The following is a 21,668-nucleotide window of genomic DNA, read 5'->3' on the forward strand; positions in this document are numbered from 1 at the left end:
AAGGGAATATTGGAGGAGTAAAAAATTATGTCGAATTAGAGTATCTGGGAGGATGCTGTTTGAAAGAAGGTGGTTTTGAGATTTGTCTTAAAGGGGTGATGAGATTATTATAGGAAGACATTGAGGTGAAAGGTAGTTTAGGTTGAAGAACCACACACTCTGCAGGTGTGCAGTGCCAGGGAACGCATGGCAATTAGTCTGGTAAGGTGGAGAGCAGCATGGCATACAGCTGGAGAGGTAAGTCCGACCCAGTTTATGAAGAGCCTTGAATACTAGACTAACAGTTTGGACTTGCTCTGTAGGTTAAGGGGACTCTTGAATACCTACCCCTCAAAATCACAAAGGAGTCTGTTTCCTGTCATCATAGCACTTGGTTCTTTCTCAGTAGCCCCTTTTACAGACAAATTCCTTCTAGTTACATTTGTACTCATTTGGTGAAGATTGTCTATGGGAAATACTTGACTTTAAAAAACGTGACACATAGTTTGATGTAAACGTCTCTGATATATCAATAATGTATTTTATTCATTTCTCTCCCCAATTGTGTATGTAACTATATATACTTTGTATAATCATTGACTATGATTACAGTCTGTGTTGATATAACCTAAGAGTGGTTATGCATGATCTGGGTGGTATTGCATCTGGAATTTATCCTACTCTGTAACATGTTCCATTGAGCTTACACCAAACCAGTCTAGCTATGCCATCAGATTTCTCTTTACCAGCTCTATTTATGGTCTTTCTCTGACATTCCTATAAGAATGTCAGGTTAAATTATATCAGATGCTTCTCTCTCCAAGATATGTTAACTTTACTCCATCCTCTTTCACCATTCAGCTTGTCATTCTATTGTGAATAGGAATTAGCTTCGTTTGGCATGATTTGTGTTTGAAGAATCTGTATTGACTACTGTTTATCACTTGGGTTTCCCCTAGATACTCATAAATGACTGCCTTAATAATTGTCCTCACAGCTTACCAGATATTGAAATTAAATTTATGAGTTTAATTCCCTGAGTTCCCTGGGGACTTTTTTTTTTTTTTTTAAAGAAAAATGGAACACAGCAGTTTCATGACTCACAACAACTCTTCCATAATAACCAATGTGATAAAAACATTTTTTCAGGGAAACAAATTTCAGTTTTAGCCTTCCAAATGATTATTACGAAAATTAACAACTAGTAAAAAAATTAAAATACTAAAAGACATCCTATATCCTCTCAAACTATTTATTTATTGTACTCATACATATTCTTAAGTGCCATAAAATATGCCTAGAAATCATTAATCCACTAGTATGTAGTCCTTACTTGGTGCTGGCAACTGAAAATTTGGTCTTTTTATATACAAATTGTTACACACATGAAAAATAATAATGGCACTTTTTATAGGTTATTTCATAAGTACTCTCGGTTGGACATATGCTAAAGTATTGTTACAGGTTGCTGAGGCAACCCGCCTGCTACAGTTGTGGTTAACTCTACAATTTACTGATAATGCTGACCTGAGACTTGAGTCTTATCTTCACTGAATGCAGTACAGGTGTATTGTAGGTAGGCTGTAGGTGGACCGTAGCTATCTCTAAATCTTTACAGAAGATTTTGAATGTGGCTTTTGTTGCATAGAAAATAAATAAAATAAAATAAATCTCTACAGAGGACTGGCAAGAGATTGGTGCATATTTAATAGCAAACAGTGGGATGCTTTGAAAGGGATGGATAACATAGAACATTGAACAGCAAGAGCTTTAGTGGGGTTTAGGTTTTAGTAGTTGTCCAGCCAAGACTCTGCCTGTTACTGAAGCTAGGGATATGTGGAGTGACCAGTTTACATCAGTCATAGTAGAGAAGTAATTGCTTTTATCTGACTAAAGCAGTCTGGACCCAGTCAACAACATGCTGATGCTACAGTCCCTATTCTTGATGTTTTATTGGAAAGTGGTAAGACTTCTTTTTCTCTCTGAGCTGGTACCACCCATTTGCAGTGGTATGTTCTAGAAGCAAATCATATTTCAGAGCTCTTTGGTTGTGTAATTTTTTTCAATAGGCATGATGAGTATTCTGGAAGCTGTATCATGGTGCCTTTTGCTTGGCTGTGCATCATCACTATAATGCATAGGTTTTTTACTTGTTTGTGTGATTGTTTTTATTCCAAAGACTGCCATCCAGGGCCATGCAGCAAACAAGCAATAGGGAAATATCCCACTTTGCAATCCTATTTTGAGATGATATTTAGGATGAGAGAACATGCATTAGTTACCTACCAGCTTGACAGGAATGGATTTCCAAATCTGACACACCATAGCCTGAATTCTCACCAGTTTGCTCCTGGAAAGGCCAGCTCATGGTAAGCTCCTTAGAGTTTGTTAGTAGTGGGGAAGCCTTGAGTTTCGGGAGAACGTGTTTGGATGGCATTTTAAGAAGCCATTCCATTTTTGGTAGAGTAGAAAAAGTCTGCATCTGAGTCTGTAGTACAGTCTGTTCTCTGGATGAACACAATGTCTCTCTCACATTTTTCTGATATTTATTCTGCAAATCAGCAGCATGAGCCCCTGCCACTCTTCTAAATAAGCTTCCAGGCATTACCTGCATGCTGTGTTCCTGTGGTGGGATGGCAGTAATCTCTGCTAAGATAAACGGGAGCTTCTGTGGATAAAGCGTAAATGCAGTGAAGTGTGTGTGGCTGGAAGATTTAATGCCTCTACAGGTAATTTTTTTAGAGGGGGATCTGGCATTTAATCAAATCCAGAGTCATTATGTAAATTTAATCACCTTGCAACACACTAGTAATTTTATTATCTCCTTTTCATTTGACAGTGCTTAGATACAAGTTGAGCTTGGAATTCCAGAGGTAGAGCACTGCTGATTGGAGGCATATTAAGTAAAATGTACTGTGGGAATGAGATAAAACCTTTATTCTTGCCAATGATTGTCATTCTTATATGTATTCAGGTGTCCAACAAAGGATTTTAGAATAAAGTGTGCCTTTAAAGTTTCCCACCTTTCTTAAAGCTCCCAATGAATTGCAAAGGGCCTGTTTGGAATGGACTGTATTAAATCTACTTCAAATGAAAACCTTTACACTGAGTGAAATATGGTTCAACAATCCTTAACACAAGGCCTTTACACTTGTGTAGCCCATTTTGGTTTGGCCTATCTTGTCACTAGAATGCTGTCTGAGCTTGGATTATTTATGCCCTAAGATTTACTTAAAATTGAAGGCAGTATTTCCATTCATCAACACTGGTTTTGATAGATGTTTAACAGGTGCGTGAGGTTGATGATCCTGAATACACAAATTATTGATCACCACATCAAGTTGGATTTCCCTAAAGGTGTATGGCTTTTTGACCTTGTGATTTATGCTAATGATTATGTCTTAATAAAAGTAATAAAGCTAAATACTTTATACGTGATCTAAGGAGTGAGATTAGAAAGGAAGCAAGAGGAGAGACATACTGTGTTGAACTGTCCTTGCTAAGGCAGAAGAAATGGCATTTTATGGTGTTTTTTTCTTTCCTTCACTTCTCTGTTTTACTTCTTCCACTTTTTATCTCTTAATTTGAAAGAAACTCTTTGGAATATCTCTTCTCCTGCAGACAAAGACACCATGAGCTCCCCCATCCATACCCTAGAACATGTAGGCCCTTGGTCAACCATAGAGTCTTTCCTTTAATCGGGTGATATCTCTCCTTTTGTACCTTGTAGGCATGGAAGCCAATGACTTGGGCAAATGCCCCTAATTCAGGATCAACTCAGATGACCAGGTTTCCCCTACCTAGAGTGCTACTTATTGCAGTGAAAACTTTTCTTCTTTCCAAAAACCTTTAATTAAACCTTTAATAACTCCCTGACTCATAACATGGCTTCATAATGGGACATCAAAATGGCATAATCTAGGATTAAGATTTAAGTACCTTACTATCTAGTTTCCCATTGAGCTGAGTATCTGTTCTCTGTTTACCACTCATGCCTCAATTTTCTCATTCTAAAATGGAAGTAATGATCACTACCTACCTCCAAGGGTTGATGTAGGATTCAGTGAGGCATTTGATGTGAAAGTATCCAACACTCAGTTTGGCATAGAGTATATGTTCAGTGAAGGCAAGTGGAATTTGAGTGATCTTGTGAGTGCTAAGAGGTTATAATCCAGGGTTGGTATGCAACCCTAATAATGGGGCTACCACGCACAATCAGAGTTGAGGGTCTGAGTCAAATGAGGATAATTGGGCTCTGGCTTTGGTGTCTCCTTTTGTGGGTTGCAGCTGATAAAATAAGTCCTCTTTTGTCACAGCATCATACAAAAGTAGGTTCACACATGTACACTCACTCACACACACACACACACACACACACACACACACACACGTAGTTTGGGTGAGAGAGTATATCAAATAATCTTACAGTAGAGAGATGATGAGATTGCTGTTAAGGGATGTCCTAATTTGGGTAAAACTTGTGTGACTTTAGGAAATGGACTTATAACCCTCTCTCTGTTTCTTTCTTTCTCTCTCTCTCTCTCTCTCTCTCTCTCTCATCTATCCATTCATCCAACCATCTGTCCATTCATTCAAGAAGCACTTATGAAATATACCCATCACTATATTTCTATCACCATTACTGAGTAGCGATGATAGAAAGATTGATACTTTTCCTTTCCTTAAAGAGCTTGTACTCTTGTTGGAGAGAGGGACAAGCAAACAGTTATAAAACACTATTAATCCATTTGGGCTACTATAACAACATACCTTAGACTGGAAAATTTATAAATATCATAAATTTATCACCAACAGTTCTTGAGGCTTGAAAGTCCAAAAATTGAGGTGCCAGCAGGTTCAGTTGTCTAGTGAAGGCTCTCTCCTTCATAGATGGTCCCTTCTTGCTGCATATTCACACGGTGAAAAGGGCAAGAGGCTAATAAACTCTCTGAGCACTCTTTATAAGAGCACTAATCCCATTCATGAGGATCCACCCTCATGACCTAATCACCTCCTAAAAGTCCCATCTCTTAATATTATTGCTTTGGGGATTAGGTATCAACATGAATTTGGGAGTGACACAAACATTCAGACCACAGCAAATACTATTTCAAAGTGACAAAAGCATGCAGAGGGTATCATGGGAATAAAGAGAAGGTTCCTTTCCCAGCCTGGAGTGGAAATGAATGGTCAGGGAAGATTTCAGGAAGAGGTGATGCTTGGGCTAAGTCCTAAAGGGTAAAGAGGTGTTTACATAGTAACAAGTGGCGGGGACCGTTGGAAGAGTGTGTTTAAGCTGAGGGCAAACCCTCAGGAATTGCTCTGCAGTTTCTATACTGTCCAATACTGGTAAGAGTTCTGATCAGATTTGACAGCCATACATGAAATGTAGACTCAGTGTTTGTTTGTAGCCCACCAGATGTGTTGAGAACACTGTGGATAAGTGCATATTTTAGTGCTTCTGTAAAGCCCTAGAAAGTAAATATTTTAGGCTTTGAAGGCCATGAGGTCTCTTTTGCAACTATGCAACTATGCAGTGCTATCTCATCACAGATTTAATTTGCATTTTTCTAATAGTTGACAACGTTGAAAATATCATGTGCTTATTTGCTATCTACACATCTTTGTTGAAATGTCTGTTGATGTATTTTCCCCATTTTCTAAGTGGACTTTTTTCTTACTATTGAGTTTTGGGAGTTCTTTATTATATTCTAGATAAAAGGCCTTTGTAAGATATGTGATTTGAAAATATTTTCTTCTAGTCTGTAGCTAGTCTTTTCATTCTCTTAACAGTGTATTTCACTGAACAAAACTTTTTAATTTTGATAAAATCCAATTTATCAACTTCTGTTTTTATGGATCATGCTTTCGATGTCATATCCAAGTACTCTTCAAGTAACTCAAGGTCAGGAAAATTTTCTCCTATTTTTTTCTAAACATTTTATTGTTTTATGTTATATGTTTAGATCTATAATCCACCTTGAGTAAATTTTTGTATAAGGTGTAAGGTTAGGTCGATGTTATTTTTTTTTCATACTGTTATACAATGATTTCAGCACCATTTGTTGAAAAAACATATCATTTCTCCATTGAAATGCTTTTGCATTATTATCAACAATGAGTTGGCCATGTTTATGTGAGCCAATTTTTAGACTCTGTTTTCCTTTTTTATTGATCTATGTGTCCTTCTCTTTGACAATACCACACCATCTTGATTACTGTGTATATACAGTAAGTCTTAAAATCAGATAATGTTATTTCTACAGTTTTATTCTTTTTCTTTAAAATTGTTTTTAGCTCTTTTAGTTCCTTTGCTTTTTATATAAATTTTACATTCCACTTATCTGTAAATACAAAAAGTTCTATGGGATATTGATTAGAATTGCATTAAATTATGCTGTTTCTTTCAGTCCATAAGCATGGTATAACTATTTAAATCTTCTTTGATTTCTTTCATCAGGGTTTTATGGTTCTCAGGATGCAGAGTCTGTACATATTTTGTTACACTTATACCTAAGTATTTAAATTTGTTTTGAGCTATTATAAATTTTATATATATAAATATATTTAAATTTTGGTTTTCAGTGGTGCATTGCTAGTATATAGAAATATGCTTGATTTTTGTGTGTTGGCTTGTATTCCATCACCTTGATAGTACTCACTTATTTTTAGGAGTTTTTATGTAGACTTCTTGAGATTTTCTGTGTAGATAGTCATGTTGTTTACAAACAGAGTTTTCTTTCTTTTTTTCTGATATCTGTGCCTTTTATTGATTGATTTTTGCCTTATTGCATTGGCTAAGACTTCCATAGTGATGTGGAATAGGTGGTAAGAGTGGATGTCTTGTATTGCTACCAGTCTTCAGGAGAAAACATTTAGATTTTCACCATTAAGTATGATGTTATCTGTAGGTTTTTTGGAGATGTTCTTTATCAAGTTGAGAAAAGTTTACTTCTATTTCTAGTTTGTTGAGATTTATTTTTAATAATTAATGGATGTTGGCTTTTGTCAAGTGATTTTTCTATATCAATTGATAGAATTATGTGGCTTTTTTAGATATAACCAGTTATATCAATTGAATTATTCTATTATTGAAGAAACCCTACAATCTTTTGATAAACCCCACTTGATTGTGGTGTCAGAAAGGGCCTGTGATAAATCTCCAGATATGTACTCATTTTATTTCTCTTTGCCCTGTAATGTAAATGCAGTTATACTGGTATCATAAAGGTACATTTGGGTACTAGGGAAAGGTCAGAGAGAGAATGCTGAGAGGTGGAAGGCATTCTGCCTGAATGAGGAGCCAAGGAAGGCAATGGAAGCTAGGGGAGGGAAGGTAAGAACTGATCCGTGAGCAAGCCAAAAGTGAGCCAATCCATCAGGCTACAACCATTGAGCGAGTGCCTGCTATGTGCCGAGCAGTTGACACAGGCTAAAAGGTTCTAAAAAGAGTCAAGATTGGATAACAAAGAAAGAAGGCCCTTGAGGAGCTTGATCATGCTGGGGGCTAGAGGTGAGAGGGTTTGTATATTCTAGTTCTGGAATTTGGCTGATGAGCACTGGACCCAGGACCCAGGTGGCTGCCTAGAGCAGCCTGAGGTCCTTTCTCGGCCTGCTGGTAGGTAAAATAAATGAGAGGAGAAGAGTCTGGGAAAGGTGGCCTCTGTGGCTTATCTGGCACCTGCAATTTGATTAGATGTATATAACCTGTGTCTTAAAATCCCTCGCATTGGGCATAGCAGGCCAACATGCAACCAGCAGGCACTGAGATAGGACCATGGGCTCTGAGAGGGAGAGATAATTAGAGATTTTCTTCAAAACTGAGGACTTGACTTTCCTGCTTACTTACTGTGATCACTATAATACCACTGCCTTAGGCAATGATACCCAGTTTGATCTCCTCTCAGATACTGTTAGGTCAGTGTCTCCATCCATTATTTTCTGTGGAAGCTCTGGCAGCCTGAGAGTTTGAGCAAAACCAACCTGACCACTGATTTTTTAGTATCTAGCTTGGTATTCTCAACCATGATTGCACATTAGGATTGCCAGAGACAGAACCAGCTTAATAGACATGTGACCAGTGCATTTACACAGGACCCCATGCTCAGAAGGGAGGGCCATGCTGGGAGATTAATGTTCTGTGGTTTCCATTTGAAACTTAATGATTTTTATCTTTTTTATCTTCAAACCTGTGTTTTGTAAGTGAAGTGTAATGAGGCAATGAAGCATGTACTGGGGGCTTGAAATCTTGATTCACATATGGGTCTACCTCCTACCAACTCCCCACATCTCCAGGATGGGTTTTTGGCCACCACTCCCTTGATTTCTGGTGCCCTTGGCCTTACCTGGGCCCCCCTTTCTCATCCTTGTTCATCCATCCCCAGCAGGAGACTGGATGTTGGGAGAGTCAGGATCAGATGCATGCACCTTGCAGCCCCTCTAGGGAGGGCATGACATCGATCATCTCTGCTCCAGTCTCACAGCACCAGGCACATTCAGTGGGAAACACAGTGGCAGCAAGCCTCTTGTCTATCCCTGATTTAGGTACCTAAGTGTACCCTGGTAAAGAGGTTGTAATATCCTTGGGGGATGCCTGTCTTCTGTGGGAGGGGATGGTGGGCCCATGGGAAGAGAGATGCCAAAGCTCCATTTCCTTACCTTCTGATAAGGCACAGCATGTCAGTCTGATGGCTGGTGAAAGGGAGGACCCAATAGTTGTCAGGCCCAATCACACACCCAAGACACAAGTCATTGGGTGGGGCTCCTGGGTGCCTGCAAGGGTCTACCCTCAGCCCATGAATATCCCCATGCCCCAGAGAGTATCGTTTGGGCCTGCTTCATGTCTGGAGAGACCCTCTCTTTCTCCTTTCAACCTTCCTGAATCTGACTTGCATTAGTCTCTTCCAGCCAGCTCAAGGCACCTTCCAGAGATGAAGTATGAAATACAAATTGTACAATGTTGGTGATTCTGCATAGGAGTTAAATGCTCTGATATTTTAAGATATCATTGTGTCGTACGATATGAAGATGAACACTAAAATGTCTATTAATGATTTAAAATTTTACTTTTTCTTTACTTAGAGTGACATTGAATAGCAAAGAGGAAACACCATGACAGGTTGAATGAGAAACCACGGAAGAAAGGAAAACATCTTTATATTTTAGTATCTTTAAAGACACTTTTTCTCTGTTTTTTGAACAAGGCACACCACATTTTCATTTTGCACTGGGCCCCACAAATTACGTATCCAGTCTTGTCTGGGGGTATATTTAAAATATATGGATATATCCAAATTAATTGGCATTGGATAGGGCTCTAGGCATCTGCATTTTTAAAGGCATTCCAGAGAATCTGTTGTAGAAAGAAAGTAGAAATAAGCAAAGATCGAAAGCTAGAATAAACCCTGTGGTACTAGATTAGCGTCAGAGAGATCAATATGAAAAACCAGTAAATATGTCTGTCTGTCTATCTGTAAAGATAAGTAGATACAGAAATGAATGTTGATATGGTGTTGTCATAGTCTGTTCAGGCTACTATAACAGAGTACCTTAGACTGGGTAATTTATAAACAATAGAAATACATTGCTCACAGTTCTAGAGTCTGGGAGGTCCATGATCAAAGGGCCAGCAGATTCTGTGTCTCGTGAGGGTTCTTTGCTTCATAGATGGTGGAAGGGGTAAGGAGCTAAGAAGCTCCTTTAGACCTCTTTTATAAGGCCACTAATCCCATTCTTGAGGTTTCTGCCCTTATCACTTAATCACTTCCCAAAAGGACCTACCTCTTAATACCGACACATTAGGAATAAGATTTCAACATAAATTTTGGAGGGACACAAATATTCAGACCATAGCAGATGTATTCATGGATATATATCTATGTGTATATGTATGTGTATATAGTTGTCCCTCCATATCCATAGGTTCTACATTCGTGGGTTCAAGCAACTGTGGATTAAAGTATTTGGGAAAAAAAAACAATAAAAAATAACAATATAACAATAAAAAACATACAAAGGAAAAACAATATGCTCTAACAACTATTGACATAGCATTTACATTATATTAGGTATTATAAGTAATCTGGAGAGGATTTAAAGTATACAAGGGGATGTGTGTAATTTACATGCAAATGCTACACCATTTAATATAAGGAACTTGAGCATTCATGGTATCCAACATGGATTTTGGTATCCACAGGGAGTTCTGGAAGCAATCCTCTGTGGATACCGAAGGTTGACTGTATTTCATAGCTCTGTCCACTGAGAGGGCCTAGAAGCAGCAACACTGAAGTAGAATTAAGCTTACCTAGAACTACATCTTGTTTCCTAAATACCATTCTCAATTAAAAAGAATTAGACCTTCTTAGAGAAATAGCTAATGAGAGAATACACCACAGTAATAATTTCAGAGGACAAGATATTTACATAGCTACAAACTATTAGCTCCCAAATTTGTATTAATTACTATGGTGGTTTTAATATGTGTCCACAAATTATTTGATACTCCTCCCTACAGGTGGTAGAGATTAATTCCCCTTCATTGAGTGTGAGCTGGACTTTCTATCTCAGTTCTAATAAAGTATGAAAAGGAAATTTAGTAGTTTTACCATTTACTATTTATATTTTCTATTTAATATATAAGTAGGTTGAAAGTAAAAAGATATATCACACAAATATTCAAAGGAAAGTGGGAATGGCTGTATTAACATTAGGTAAATAGACGTAAGAACAAAGAAAATTACTAAGGTAGAAGGGGTCATTAAATAATGATTAAATGGTCAGTAACCAAGAAGACAGCAATCCTAAATGGGTATGTGCCAAACAACAGAGCTGCAAAATATGTGAAGCAAAATTCAATAGAATTGAAAACAGACAAATTCACAATTATAGTTGGAGTCTTCAGACTCCTCTCTCAACAACTTACAGAACAATTAGAAAGTCAGCAAAGATATAAAAGAACACAACAACTCTATCAACCAACAGAATCTAGTGTTTATAAAAACCTCCACCTCACAACAGCAGAATATACATTTTTTTCAAGCATCCATGGAACATATACCAAGATAAACTATATACTAGACCATAGAGCAACTTCAAGAAGTTTAGAGGAAATCAACAGAAAGATACCAGGAAAATATCCAAACACTTGGAAACAAAGCAGCACACTTCTCAATAATCCATGGAGCAAAAAATAAATTAATCAGTGTGAAAATAAAAATACAACGTATCAAAATTTGTGGGACACAGCTAAAAATATTGAGAGGAAAACAAATAGCAGTAAATGCTTGTATCAGAAAAAGTGAAAGATACACTAAGATCAGAAACAAGGCAAGGATAGCTGCTCTCATCACTCTTATTCAATGTAGTATAGTACTAGAAATTCTAGCCAGTATAATAAAGCAAGAAAAAGAAATAATAAGCACTTGAATTGGAAAAGACAAAATAAAGCCCTCCCAATTTGCAGGTGGCATGATTGTCTATGTAGAAAATCCCAAAGAATCTACAATAAAACTTCTAGAGTTAATAATTGAGTTTAGTAAGGTTGCAAGACACAATGTCAACCCACAGAAATCAACTACATTTTCAAATACTGTGAACACATCAAAACCAAAATTCAAAACACAATACCATTTACGATTGCTACAAAAAAAATGAAATACTTGGGTATAAACTTAACAAAATGTAACAAAACATGTAGAGGAGATATGTATGCCAAAAATTACAAAATGCTGATGAAAGAAATCAAGAAGACTTAACATTAATGGAGAGAAATACTGTGTTTGTGGATTGGAAGTCTCAACCCAGTAAAGTTGTCAAATCTGCCCCAAATTGATCTACAGGTTTAATGCAATTTTAATCAAAATTTCAACAAAGTTTATTTGTAGGTAAACTTATTCTAAAATTTGTATGATGCCCCTCTTTATTCTTGATAATCTTCCTTGTTCTGAATTCTGCTTTGTCTGAAATTAATATAGATACTCCAGTTTTCTTTTATGTTAGACTGGTATATCTTTCTCCTTCTCTGTACTTTTATATAAGTCTTTATGTTGAAAGTAGATTTCTTGGAGAAAAGATATAGGTGTGTCTTGTTTGATTTTTTTATCCCCTCTGTTTTAATTGATGCCTTTAGGTCACTCAAATTTAAAGTTATTATTGATATATTAATATGGATTACATTTGTAACTATTTTCTATTTATTGTATTTTCATTTTCATATCCCAACTCTTTTGTCTGCCTTCTTTGTTTTTAATTGATATTTTATATAATTCTATCTCTTTTCTTACAATATCAATTATACTTCTTTTAAATTTTTTAGTGGTTGCCCTACAGTTTAAAATATACATTGCTAACTATGAGTCTACCTTCAAATAACACTGTAACACTTTACGTATAGTGCAGGTGCCCCATAACAGAGTATTATCAAATCTTCCCTCCAATCCTCTGTGACATTGCTATTTATTTCACTTATCCATATGCTATAATCAACCAATACATTGTTGCTATTGTTACTTTAAACAGTTATCTTTGGGCTGGGCATGGTGGCTCATGCCTGTAATCCCAGCACTTTGGGATGCCGAGGCGGGCGGACCACCTGAGGTCTGAAGTTTGAGACCAGCCTGACCAACATGGAGAAACCCCGTCTCTTCTAAAAGTACAAAATTAGCTGGGTGTGGTGGCGGCAACCTGTAATCTCAGCTACTTGGGAGGCTGAGGCAGGAGAATCGCTTGAACCTGGTAGATGGAAGTTGCAGTGAACAGAGATTGTGCTATCGCATTCCAGGCTGGGCAACAAGAGCAAAACTCCGTCTCAAAAAAAAAAAAAAAAAAAAAGGTGTTCTTTTAGATCAGCTAAGAATTAGAAAAATAAATAAAAGATTTTATCTTACCTTCATATATTCCTTCTCCAACAGTCTACACTCATCCTTTCTTTCTGTAGAACTGAGTTTCTGATCACTATAACCTTTTCCCCCTAAAGAACTCCTTTTAACATTTCTTGCAGGACCAGTTGGTTTTCATTTCTGTCAATTTTTGTTTTGTTTTTCTGAGAAAACTGTTTCACTTTCATTTCTGAAGGATACTTTCACTGGATATAGAATTGTGGGTTGGTGGTTTTTTTTTCTTTCAACACTAAATATTTCACTCTACTGCCTTTTTTGCATGTTTCCTTGAGAAGCCTGATGTAATTCTTATCCTTATTCCTTTATAAGTTGTTTTCTCTCTCTCTCTTGTCTTTCAAGGTTTTTCTCCTTTGGTTTTCTGCAGTTTTGCTAGAGGGGACTGGAATAGGTAGGAGCAATGCCCTTCCCCAGCTCAGATAAAGCCCTAGAAAAATCTTTTCCCCTGTAAAGTTGTCCTATGTTAAGGGGAAGGCATATTTCACAATGATTATTTTTTAGTCTTGCTGACAGACCCACAAGATAATTTTACTCAGATCTTTACTGTAAGAACTTGTTGGATTTTTTTGAAGGTAAAGACAACAAAATGTTGGGAAAACCCTATGCCTGCAGTCCTCAATTTGTCATTCTCATAGTAGTCTACACTCAGCCTCCAGCAATTTGTTAAAATTACCAGTTTTGGTACTCCTAGTTTGTGACTCCAGTGACTCTGGTCCAAGCAAGCAAATTGCAGCTATGTCTCTCTGGATGTTCCTGACTCTCTAGATTTCAGGGTGGTGGTTTGCCCTACAACCTCATTTGTCTGAAGGATTCATGAAAAGTTATTGATTTTAAGTTTGTCCAGCTTCTTCTTGTAAGGATGGGAGTGATGATTTCCACGATCTTGTCAGAACTTAAATCAGAATAATATTCCAAAATTTACATGAAAAGACACAGGTCCTAGAATAACTAGAACAATTTTGAAAAAGTAATAAAGTTGGAGGAATCGGTCTACCTAACATTAAGGCTAACTATATAGCTATGGTAACCAAGACCATGCAGTATTGCCAGATGGGTTAGATATATAGGTCAATGGAACAGAATAGAGAACCCAGAAATAGACCCACATAAATATTCCCAACTGAATTTTAACAAAGATGCAAAGGTGATTCAATGAAGGAAGGATAGACTTTTCAACAAATGGTGCTGTGTTGGAACAACTGGATATTCATAGGCAAAACAAACAAAAGTTCAATTTAAGCCTTATACCTTATGTAGGCATTTACTCAAAATGGATCATGTAAGTTTGTAAAACATAAAACTAAACATATTTTAGAAAACTGGAGAAAATCTTCCAGATCTAAGGCTAGGCAACAGATTCTTAGACTTGACATCAAAAGCATGATCCATAAAAGGAAAAAGTAATTGATAAATTGGAACTCATCAAAGTTAAAAACTTTCTGTGGAAGTTTTTATGGAAGATCCTTTTAAATATGAAAATACAAGCTATAAACTGGAAGAAAGTATTTGTAAATCATATCCAACAAAGAATATATAAATAAGTCTCAAAACTCAATAGAATAAAAAAAATAAGCAACAGACAGCAACACACATTTCACTGAAGAAGATATACAGATGACAAATAGGCACATGAAAAGTTGTTCAATCAGCATCACCATTAAAGAAATATGTTATCCTATTAGAAAAGCAACAAACAGCAACAGACATTTCACTGAAGAAGATATACAGATGACAAACAGGCACATGAAAATTGTTCAATCAGCATCACCATTAAAGGAATATAAGTTAATACTATAATGTGATATTACTATATCTCCATGCATGGATCTTTCCACATTGCTTATGGGTGATAGTATGACCATTCTGGAAAATGGCTTAGTAGTTTCTTACAAAACTAATAATACACCTACTATACTATTCAGCAATCATATTACTGGGTGTGTATCTCAGAGAAATGAAAACATACATCCATACAAAAACCTGTACATGAATGTTCATAGCAGAGCTGTTTTCAATGATCGAAAAACAGAAACAACCCAGGTGTTTGGTTAATAGGTGAATGGTTAAAAAAATTATGGTACATCCATACCATGGAATACTACTCAGTGATTAAAAAAAAAAAAAGAATGAACTACTGATATATACAACTTGGATGGATCTCATTGGCATTATGCTGAATGAAAAAAGGCAGTCTCAAAAGGTCACTGTTAGGTTCCAGGTAGGTGGGACGTGGCTTTATTCAGCAGTTTCTTCACACTGTCGGTGCTGCATTTATGCACCTCACAGACAATAATGGCTCAGAGCCAGGTGATGAGCCCTCCCACGTTATGGCTACATAGCTGTGATTATATAATGCATGGGATTGTGCGCCTGTGCTCCAATCCCACTGTGTCATACTGTGCAGGATGTGTACCTCAGCCTATACTTGACTGTAGTGCAGCCATTGTCCTTACAGTCACATACTGTAAGGACAGTATGTGATTCCATTTGTATAATATTCTCAAAAATGATAAAAAGATGGAGAACTGATTGGTGCTGCACAAAGGTTAGGAGTGTTGGTGAGGGGAGTTGTGACTATAAAGAGGTGGCATAAGGAAGATATTTGTGGTGATGGAATAGTTCCATTTCTGGATTGCAGTGGTGGTTACAAGAATACAGACGTGATTAAATGGCATAGAATTTCACATATGCTTTGCACCAATGCCAATTTCCTGATGTTGGTATAGTACTATAGTTACATAAGATGTATCCATTGGAAAAAATTGAGTGAGGGTTTCACAGGACCTCTCTGTATTACATTTACAACTTCATCTGATTCTACAATTATATCGATAAAATACTTCTTAAAGTAGCTTACAGTGGAGAAACCTGGCAGAAATCTCCTTAACTAAGGAATCAAGACTTAACATCACTGGTAAGTTTATGTTCATATCTTGAACCCCTTATACTGTGTGATAAGAAATCCACTTCACCTCTGTGCTATCCTTCCCCAAAGTATATAATCCCAGTCTAATTATGAGAAAACATTACACAAACCCAAATTGGGGGATATTCTACAAAGTACTTGACCATTTATCTTTAAAATTATTGAGATCATGAAAAACAAGGAAACATTAATAAATTTCCATAGATTGGAAGCAAATAAGAAGATATGATGACTAAATGTGACATAATATTCTGGATTGCATCCTGGAACATGAAAAGGACATTAATGGGAAAACTGGTGAGCTACATTACACAAAATAACTGATCAGTGCTCTTCAAGGTGTCAAGATTACGAAAGACATAAAAGAATGGATGAACTGCCATAGATTGGAGGAGACAATGCAATGTGAAATCCTGAATTTGACCCTGAACAGAAAATGCAATGTAGTGGAGAAACTGGTAAAATGCAAATAAAATCTAGTTTAGTTAATCATATTGTACCAAAGTTCATTTCTTAGTTTCGATAACTCTGTGATGGTTATATAAGATGTTGACATGAAGAATGCTGGATGAAGTGTGTGCAGCAACTGTTTGCTGTTTTTGCAACTTTTCTGTAATTTTAAAATTATTTCAAAATAAACTTTTAAAGAAAGCCTCCTGGGAGATTCTAATGTGTAGCCAGAGCTGAGAACCACTGCTACCTCATCCATTTGGTCCTGCCTCATGGGTTTCCACTATACTCTCCTACTCCCTAGTCTGCCTTTCCTCCATCAAAATTGCTGTGTTCTGAAGGGATGTTTTCAACTGGCTGCTGGCCTAAATAGGATGAGACAAAAATTAAAATGTTTCTACCACTATCCCAGTGGGAAACTAATTCCAAAGCTAATAGCATATGGGCACTATCCTATCTACTCTAGCCAGGTGTCATTGTACGGTAAGAATTTCCACCTCAGATATTCATTCCTTTTCATAAAGCATCATTACATCATCATTTTTCAAGCAGCACTTCTGGATGTTGGCAGATGAATTCAGTAAGAATTATGGGTCATGCGAACTGGTGTATCAGGGCTTTTTCTGTAACACCACAAAACAGTGGGCTTCTCTGGAGGAGAGAGCTAAATTTGTCTAGCGTCTCCTACAATCCATTTTAACTCTCTAGACAGGAAAGGAAAGCCCTTGCTTTGAGGCAGGAGGCTGGTTTTGCAGGTAGTTAGAGCCAGGTACTTAAAGACAGCGAGAAGAAAGGATGGCCTTAGAGAGTGATGTCCTGGTCGTAAGGAACTGCCCTAGGTAGAGATAGTCCACATCTTGAATAGCAAACTCCTGTTGCTATGACAGCTTCCAAGAGCATACTTGTCTCATCAGAGCCTGGGGCTTATTCAGTTGGCTCCACCCTCTTCCTGGAGTGCACTGTTTATTAAAAGGGCCCTGCCCTTTATTTTACTAGGATTAGTCATTATGGGTTAGTGAATGCCCTTTTTCTCCCTCCACTTCAGCTTTTCATCTGCATCCTAGAAGCAAGGGCCATGTCTTTGGGCCTGCTGAGAGTCCTTCAAGAGAGAAAATTAAGAACAGCTAGGGGTAGGCACAATGCCTTCATATGCCTCTAGCAAAAAGGGCAGCTCAGATACTCCAAGAAGGAGAGAAAAATAACGAGAGTTGGCGAAACGGGCTGAGACATGGGAACTGTGCAAAGGCTGATTACTGGATAAGATTAGGCTCAGGGCAAAAGTGCTTACTGAGGTATTGGAACTCTTAGTTAGGACTTATTAATCTAGTGTTTAGCACCTGGAGTCTATAGCCTTAACAGCTAAAACTAAACTGGGACAGACTGGTGAAAGCTGTGAAAATGCCCTGAGGCAGCTTATAGTTAAGAATAAGATTAACAAGAAAATGATTAAAGACTGAGCTTTACTGCACAGTAAGTTACAAATTGGACCCTTTGCATACAGACTTTCATCTTTTCCCTGTTGTTCTGTGTGGGATTGCATGGTTTACATGTAAAATAAATTTATTTATTTTTTGGTTTGTTTAAAGAAATAGATTTCTATACGTAAAATATTGATGTTTATTTGGAGTAGTATATCCTTATGAAACTAAATGATAAACTTATAGAGTGTGAAGGGATGTTAGAGCTGACATACTTTGACACTAAACATTGTATTTTTAAGTTTAAATAGCAATATCTCACAATATTTAGTGCTGTTGTCTAATTCAAGAAACTACACACAGAACTGATACTTCAAGCTATGCAACCACAGCAGTAACAACCACAGTGATGCCTTATCTTATTTGCAAGATTGTCTCTTTAATGGGTGAATGAACCTTTGGAAGGATGAATGTATGACCTAAACCTAATAGAATGAGAGTAGGATCACTGACATTAGTCTGAGAAATCTGTTTTGAAGTTATAACCAAAGTGGTCTCCTCAGTCAAAAAACTGCAGTAAGTATTCCCTTTCCTGTGTCCAAGTGTTCTTATTGTTCAGGGGAGGGATAGCATTAGGAGATACACCTAATGTAAATGACGAGTTAATGGGTGCAGCACACCAACATGGCACATGTATACATATGTAACAAACCTGCACGTTGTGCACATGTACCCTAGAACTTAAAGTATAATAAAAAAAGGAAAAAAAAAAGGAAAACAAACACTAATTAACATTTCAATAAATAATACTGCTCTAAAAAAAAACTGCCATAAGTATTAATAAATAACCTTAGAAGTTACTGAGCATCGGTCTTCTTAACATATCTTTTTAGGAGTGCAGCTACCCCAAAAGAAAGACAACAATCTTAATATACTAGACAAAGCAGAATGAATGAACTAATCAAAACAGTGATTGAAAACAAACTAGAATATCATTGAAAAGTTAAGAGACAATGTTGGTAACTTGAAGCAGGAATAGGCAGTTACAAACAAACAACATCATTCAGAAATAGCAGCTATGAAAATATAAGTTGAAATAACTTGATGGGGGGGGGGGGAAACAACAGATACAGATGAAGAATGAATTAATGACATGGAATACTAGATTGAACAACTTTCCCAGAAGTCATCAGAAGGGGATAAATAGTTGGGAAATATAGGAAAAATACTGTAGAGGAAAAATACTTTAGAAGGAGAAATGTCAAATCAGTTTAATAAGAGTACCAGAAAGAGAGAGGGAGAAGAGTATGTGGAGGGGATGTAAGTATTTGAAGAAACAAAGACCAAGAATTCTCCAATCTTAGGGGAGTATGGATGATCTCAGTTTAAAAAGATTCAGAGTTTGCCAACCAGGATTTATGAGACAAAGCGTATATCTAGACACATAGTAGTAAAATTTTAAAAAAGAAGCCTTCCCAGGAAGAAAAAGCAGATTACCTACAAAGGAACAAAATCATATTGGCACCTTAGTACTCAAAAGCAACCCAGATAGAAGAAAACAGTGGAATGTTAATTTTCAGTATTGAGGGAAAAAACTTAGAATCTAGAATTTTATACCCAGCTAAGTATCATTTAAATGTAAGAATGAAATATTCTAAGGCATTCAAGGCCTCAAAAAGTTTGCCACAAAGACTGTCTTTGAAATAAGTTCAATGAAAGAGAATTTATAATAAATATGAGTGAGTTGACTTCCCCAGTCTCCTCTTGCAAATGTTCCTTTAATTTCTCAGATCCGTCAACCTTCCTCTTACTGTGGCAACATCTCCAGGATAGAGTTCTTTTGAGGGAGCCAGTCTGGAGTTTTTAGGCTATTCTGTAAGAATCTCAAGTGGCTAATTTTTGCTTTTATTACAACCTTATCTTTCCTGCTAAGCTTATAAACTACCTGAGGACACAATATTATTCATTTCTGTATTGCCAGTAGTACCTTTCTCAAGGTTTTGCACATGGGAGGTATTTATTAAATGTCTGTGCCAGAAAGGAAGAGAGGAAAAGAGGAAGGGAGGAAGTTATAGGCCAGAAGATGAAGCTAGGGTTGCTTCCATTCAAGAGAATGGTTGTTCTCTCTGGTTTTTGTGCACAGAGGATTAAGTGACATCCCAGTGTGTGTCAATATTGTGCACTTCAGCAGATCATCTCCTGTGTTAAGTCTGACTCTGAGTGACTTGAAGATAATTGAGCATTATTCGTTTCACCATCAAAATATTAAAAGCAGCTTAGTTTGAATCCACTTGAATTAATCATTTACTTGGTTCTCCATGACACTTAAGCTCCCTCTGAGTCATTCATGATGGAAAATTATATGCTTGCATGCCAGTAAACATTCCCAGGCCAGGAAAAAGAAGGGAAAGTAATCCACAAGGGGTTCTAGGGTTGTTTTTTCGAGAGGCATTTTTCAGTGCATCTCCACAGAGTTGGTGATGCAGAGATTCTTCCCTCTTCAGTGAGACAGTACTTTTTGCTTATCTGTGGTTCTGTAACAAGTGCCCACTGAGGCTGTATGGGTGATGCACACCTTTCAGCATCCAAACTCTGAGACCTGTCTTGTATTGGACCCCTTTGCTTTCCAGGGAAGAGGTGGGTAGGTAGTTAGTGTTCCACACTTACTTTCCCTTGACATTATTTGTTGATATTTGGAGGCAGGCAGAACAAGAGACATCAAGGTTGATAGGTGCATCAGAGTTAGGTCTTTTCCCTTCTGTAAACAAATGCCATCTTTTCCATTCATCTAAAAAGTATTTGTAGATGTTTAAGATGCTTGCCTGTGAACTATTTTCAGACTCTTCGTAGTTATTTTGTTGCTAATCCCAAAGAAAACGGGCTGGGCAGAGCAGAAAATGGCAGTGGCAGGTCACCAAAACAAATATATGACACATGCATATCCTGGAGGCCAACATGATCACATCAGCAAATGCCAGCAGAGAGTTCTTCCTCACCATTATCTCCTCCATGTTTTCTCACCACCAATTCAGTTTTTGGTCATGTGTTTTTATAATAACATTGAGTTGAGGGTGTTAGCAGCAATTTTGACATATGGAATTAATTGAATTATTTCTCAGGTATTTGGAATTCTTACTTAAAATTCCAGAAAATCATGTAACATTTGGGCACCACATGGATTTAATTCAGTATATAGTCATGAAGCATCTGCTCAGTGCAAGGTCAGTCCTGGGCAGTGCCTAGGTACACTTATCAGTGTGAAGGAAGTGCCAAGGGTAGAGTACAAATGAATTGGAGGTTCAAAGCAGGGATAGGATATCCTGGTGGAACAAAAGGAAAGACTTCTTGAAAAGGTAGCCTTGGGGACTAGACATAAACAACAGATATAATTTCTACAGGCAGAGGCATGTTAGGAGGCAGGAACAACTTGAGCAAAAGTAACAAGGTAGGAGATCATAGGATCCATTTAGGGCTAGTAATAGTCCCTATATATTGAGTCATCACTCTGTGCCATGCATCGTATTAAGTGTTTTACATGCATTCTCTTATTTAATTGCCACAGCAGTCTGATTTGTTATAGGTAGTATCATTCCGACCTTATAAATTAGGAGAATAAAGCTCAGAACAATTATGTAACTTGGTCACCTGCTAAGAGATGGCAGAACAGGAATTCAAACCAAGTCTGTCAGACTCCAAAGCCTAGCTTTTTAGCCACTGAGCTTTATGACTCAGAAATAAACGTGACTGGGAAGAAAGGGTAGGATCATGCTGTGAAGAGCTTTAGGCTTTAGATGCTAAGCGAAGGATCCTGAACTTAAAAGTGCCAGATTGTGAAATAAAAGGGAAAGGAGTTTTCCTGTAACAGGAAATGAATAGTCAATAAGAGGTCAACAGGTTAGAGACCAATGACCAGGTCCAAAACTTCTCTTTTTTCTTCATTTGTTTTGTACCTTCCTGGGAGGAGAATGGGTTGAGTAGGAAAGAAACCTCCCTGTTCCT

At 37.2% G+C, this 21,668-nt stretch overlaps 1 protein-coding gene across 1 annotated transcript in view; it reads left to right on the forward strand.

Annotated features, from left to right (window-relative positions):
• LOC129024421 (uncharacterized) overlaps positions 1–16,290 on the forward strand; it is an 87,846-nt gene extending 71,556 nt beyond the window's left edge. Inside the window, exon 6 of the mRNA XM_063660558.1 lies at positions 12,499–16,290. The gene's annotated coding sequence lies outside the window, so the exon portion shown is untranslated. The remainder of the gene's footprint in view (positions 1–12,498) is intronic.
• The last annotated feature ends 5,378 nt before the right edge of the window (positions 16,291–21,668 follow it).

Source organism: Pongo pygmaeus, chromosome X (assembly GCF_028885625.2).
Source record: "Pongo pygmaeus isolate AG05252 chromosome X, NHGRI_mPonPyg2-v2.0_pri, whole genome shotgun sequence".
NCBI lineage: Eukaryota > Metazoa > Chordata > Mammalia > Primates > Hominidae > Pongo > Pongo pygmaeus.